The sequence below is a fragment of the Chrysochloris asiatica genome, unplaced genomic scaffold (assembly GCF_000296735.1).
Source record: "Chrysochloris asiatica unplaced genomic scaffold, ChrAsi1.0 scaffold00264, whole genome shotgun sequence".
NCBI classification, from domain to species: domain Eukaryota; kingdom Metazoa; phylum Chordata; class Mammalia; order Afrosoricida; family Chrysochloridae; genus Chrysochloris; species Chrysochloris asiatica.
This window is the reverse complement of record NW_006408782.1, coordinates 2,054,909-2,060,375: the sequence shown is the minus strand read 5'-3', so window position 1 is coordinate 2,060,375 and position 5,467 is coordinate 2,054,909. Positions and strand designations below refer to the sequence as shown.

The window sequence follows — 5,467 nt, the reverse complement described above, 5'->3', positions numbered from 1 at the left end:
GAGAAAAGATTGAAATTGTCAAGGACTTCATTCTTCCTGGGTCAACTATCAACACTCACAGAAGCAGCAGTCAAGATATCAAACGATGTATTGCGTTAGGCAAATCTGCTTCACAAGACCTTTTTAAAGTGTTGAAGAGCAAAGATTTCAGCTTCAGGACTAAGGTATGCCTCACCCAAGCCATGGAGTTTTCAATAACATCATATGGATGTGAAAGCTGGACAGTAAATAAGGAAGTCAGTAGAAGAATTGATGCCTTTGAGTTGTGGTGTTGGAGAGAATATTGAAAGTGTCATGGATTGCCAAAAGAACCAATAGATCCGTGTTGGAAGAAGTGCAGCCCGAGTGCTCCTTGTAGGTCAAGATGGCCAAACTCTGTCTCTTATACTTTGGACATATTGTCAGGAGAAACAAGTCACTGGAGAAGGATGTCGTGTTTGGTAAGGTGGAGGGTCAGAGAAAAAGATGAAGACCCCCAACTAGATGGATTTACCAGGTGGCAGCATCGATGGACTCAAGCGTGGCAACAGAAGTGAGGTTGGCCCAGGATCGGGGAGTGTTTCGTTCTGCTGTGCTGACTCCATAGCACCTAACAACAACAACAGATGTTGTATAGTCAGGTTGAGCTGGGAAGGTATGGTCTCTACATTTTCAGACTAAATGGAAGAAAGGCCTGAGTAAGTATATCAGTCAAGATTACTAAAATGGCTTCATCTGCAGCAGCCATTGAAGAAAAGTAGCCATGGATGAGTGCTACTCGATGGCCAGTGGCCTCAGCAAGGGCCACAAAGTAACCAAGAACGTGAGCAAGCCAAGGTACAACCACCGCCATCGGCACCTCACCCAGCACACCAAGTTGGTGCAGGACATGATCCGGGAACTGTGTGGCTTTGCACCTTATGAGCGCAGGGCCTTGGAGCTGTTCCAAGTCTCCAAGGACAAGCGGGCACTTAAGTTCATCAAGAAAGGAGACACACATCTGCACCAAGAGGAAGCGAGAGGAGTTTAGCAATGTCCTGGCTGCCATGAGGAATGCAGCTGCCAAGAAAGACTGAGCAGGTCCCTGTCCACTGGGTCCCCCTTTCCCCAAAAAAATAAAAACCTTTATAGGAAAAAAAAAAAAAAATTACTAAAATGACCCTGATTCAGTGCCAAGAGCTGTCCAATTGCATTGCTTTGATACCATAGGATATAATCGAATTCACGCTAAAGTTAGGTAACATTTAGAACACTAGAGGCAGGCTGGAAGCATGAAATGTCTACATGTTATTCAATGTCATTGTTGTTGTTGTTTAGTGCTGCTTAGTTGGTTACAATCCAAAGCAATCCTGTATAGGGTTTCCAAGGAGTGGCTGGTAAGCTTGAACCACCAACCTTTTAGTTCAAACCAACTTTGCCATCCAGTGAATTAGCCCACAGCACCACACCAGGACTCCATGTTAGCCTTTTTTATTATTACCCTTTCAATTTCATACACCAATGAGGGAATCATTCAATGATTCAGGAGAAGAATCAAGTAATCATTTACCCTGAGTCTGCCACAATATAATTCAACAGATTCAAGTCACATGAATTATTTAAGCTGAGACTTCTTCCTTCTAAAAGACGAAACTAAAATAGATCGTAAATTTGCAGAAAGACAGACCTATTCGAGTATCTACAAAGTGATGGGCCTACCCCTCAAATATGTACTCATGCATTGTTGTTGTTTATTGTTCTTATGTCGGCTGTTACTCATGGATACTGAAAAGAAACATTTCCTGGTCCTGTGTTTAATTGATGATTGTATTTTAGTGTATTCTTAGGCACTCACCAACTGCCTTCTTGTGTGTGTGATGAGAGAATGGAAGCACGTGCGGTTCTCCATTGTGATGAAGAATACTGACTATTCCATGAACTGCTAGAAGAACCAGCAAGTCTCTCTTGGAAGAAATATCGTTAGAATGTTCCACAGAAGCAAGTATTGTGAGACTTTGTCTCAATTATTTTGTGCAGGTTTTTAAAAAGGAACAAATGAAAATTTCCAGCAAGATAGCAGACACACTGCATAGACCCTTTATAACAAAGATATGGACCACCAAATGAAACAGATGCAGATCTTAGTCCTGAAACTCTAAGAGTCAGAAGAAGGGATAGAGAAGTGAATTGAGTGCTTACAAGGATAAGAAACTGAACAGGTATGTTGAAAAAAAGGAGACAAACAGGTAAACTCTGTTGACCAGCCAGACATGGCACAGCCATCTTGAATATTTGTGAGAGGTTTGAGAAGCAGACAGTGGTTTGGTGATGCAGTTGGATACAGGTGACGTGTGGTAAGAACAGTGTAATTCTTTCTTGTTTCTCACATTCCACTAGTGATCAGAAGCATAGTTAACCTCAATCCTCATTCAAGCCCAGTGCAGCAACTGCTGTCCAGGAGATCAGAACCACACAGTGTGACTCATGCAGTTATCAGCTGCATCACTGTGAGTTGGGCGCTGACCACACCACCCCAGTGCCTGGATTCAAGTGAGCTCTGGTCCAGACTTGGAGAATAAGTTCTAGCCAGTCCTGGACTCATGAGAACTTTCATGGTCTGCTGCCATGCCACCCACTACTATACTCTAGGCCTCAGCACAGCTGCTTGGGGGCCTGCACAAACTACTACTGGATTGGGTTTCCTGAACATACACAAGATCTAGGCTTATAAGAACTCCACCCACCTACTGCATGCGTGCCTGGCAGAAGTCTCCTAGGGGTTTCTCCTTTCTAGGTTCCACACCTGCCCTGGATTTGTTCTTTCATTGTTTATTTTTTCTCCTTCTTCTCTTTCTCTTGCCTTGCTTACTATCCTTTCTATCTCCACTTTCATTTTTTTTTCTTTTCTTCTATTTCTCTTTTTCTCTCTTCTTCCATATTTTTGCTCTTGATTTTTCTTTACTACAATCTGATCTATTTCTCTTCCCTCTCCTCAATTGCATTTAGTGTTTTTCCTTTCTTTTTTATCTTCTCTCTTCCCTGGTTTTATTTTCCTATTCCTCATTTTGTTCTTTTGGGCTTTGTATTCTTTTTTCTTACTGCTGCCTGTTTTTATTTTTCTTCTCACCTTTGTTTTCTTTTTTAGCTGTTGTTTCCTTGTTTTTGTTTTATTTTGTTTATCTTGTGTCTGCGCATGTTGTCGCCTCTTGCCTCACACGATGGAAGGCAGCAGCTGTGCACATTTAGGCCAGCACCAATTGCACCCTCTGTGGCCCCACCCACTGGGCTAGAATCAATACCATCTCTTATACTACCTGATCAACTATAGACAGCATCCAACACCAGTCAAACCCACCTTAAACTGAGCTGCCTGAATGGCAAATGGAGAAATATGTATATGATTCCATTCTCTAGTCACACCCACTATTTTGCAGTTAGTGAGTACCTAAGAACACACCAACATTAAATCAATTAAATACAAATACAGTGATGCCAAATGTCTCAGATGCAAAAGAATATTTCTGTTCACACAAAGGAAAAAAGCAGAAGGGATCAAATTCCTGACCAAGATGCCAAACCAGAAAAGCTTTTCTGAGTTAGAAAAGGCATTTGAACTATCTCAAAAAATAAATAAATAAAAGATTGATATTTACGCCCTTCAAATGGATTAGAAGAAAATTGAGGAAAGCAAGGATAAAAAAGTATAAAAACAAAACAAAACTCTGGAATAATTCAGGAAAACACCTCAGGAACCAACAGACAAACCAGTTGAAAGCTAGGAGACAATACAAAAGCTGAATATAAAAATCCAGAAGACTAATATTTATATCTCCGAAATGGAAAATAGATTGAAATGGCAAAAGAGTACATTTGAGTCAATGACAACCCAAATTAGTAAGGTTGAAGATAAACTTCTGATTACTAGCATGTTAGAAGAACAATGAGAAAACAGAAGCAAAATCCTGAGAAAGCATAAGATTTATGTGAGGCACTATGAAGAGCAGTAACTTATGGGTGGTTAGAATTTCATAACAAGATTTAGATTAAAAAAAAAAAAGCACAGGAAAAATAGTCAAGGATTTGTTTGAAGAAAACTTCCCTAATCTCATAAAAGATAAGAAGCTTAACTAAACCCAAACAAGATAGAGCCCCCAAAGAAAATGACAAAAACATAATCAAACTCTTCAAATTCAAAGTCAAGGAAAGAATCCTGAGAGTTCTTGTTGCCTGGTGCCCTTGGGTTGGTTTCACCCATAGAGACACTATACACAACAAAATAAAACACAACCTGATGCTCTGCCATCCTCATAATCGCTGCTAGGCTTGAGTCCATCACTGCTGCCACAGTGCCAATGACCTCATTAGGGTTGTTCTTTTTTGCTGATCCTCCACTTAATCAAGCATAATGTCCTTCTCCAGGGACTGATCCCTCCTGATAATTTGTCTGAAGTATGAGAGACAGAATTTGCCCATCTTGGCTTCTGAGGTGCAATCTGGTTAGTTTTGTTTGTTATTCTAGCAATCGATGGTACCTATAATATGCTTCTCTAGCATCATTCGCAGTTTCTAGAGGCCAACCACATTCCTTGATAACATGTTACCCTTAACCTTCAGCCAGTGATACACACCCGTTTTTCTTAACTGTGCCTAATCACCAGAGTGCAATCCATCAAACTTGTAATCATGGGCATCAGGAAAGGTATATACACAGGGAGGGGAAGAGGACCTTCAAGGGCATTTGGCCTACTTCATCATCCAATGGAACTCCAGTAGAAAAATAGAAGTTCAGAAACACATATATATGTACACATACATTGTCATACAGTCAACTTCCCCTTTTGACTTTTGAAATTTTATTACTGAATCTCAAAAACTAATCTTCACACTAGATTTTGTAGTATAAGATTGGCATCTGAGTAGAAGAATGATTACACACATAAAAATGATATACTATGAGAGGGAGCTTCATAGACATGTGAAATCACAGATGATAATTTCATTTTAAGGCTAACATCACTCTTCCTTCAGCCAAAAAAATTCATCCTAGCTAAACATATTTCTTACAAGGATTATGGTACTTAAAAACATTAAGCAAGAACCCTATGAGTATAAGATAATTCAAACTATTCAAAGATTCAGAAACTAAAATCTCTGAAACTATTCAAAGATTCAGAAACTAAAATCTCTGTGTTATTAGCTTATTTGTTTTTTTTCAGCAAAATGATTTTTTTGGAACCTGTAAAAAGTTTTTTTTTTTGTTGTTGTTTTTTTAATGCAGGATGCCTGTGAATTATGAAAATGAAATAGATAATCTTCCCCAAAATAAAACTTTTAGCAGAAAAACCAGTAAAGTTGTTTTTAAAAAAATTGTAGGAAGACTTAAGAAAATTAGAAAGACAATATACAGCTGTATTTTTATTTTAAAATCCAAATCCAACAAATATATTAAGAATCTCTTATCTATGTACTGGTAAACTCCTTGTAGCTCTTTTAAAAATATGTATGTCAG

The 5,467-nt window shown here is 39.1% G+C and overlaps 1 pseudogene; it reads left to right on the top strand.

Annotated features, from left to right (window-relative positions):
* Positions 1 to 742: 742 nt before the first annotated feature.
* LOC102812861 lies at positions 743 to 1,055 on the top strand (annotated as a pseudogene).
* Positions 1,056 to 5,467: the final 4,412 nt, after the last annotated feature.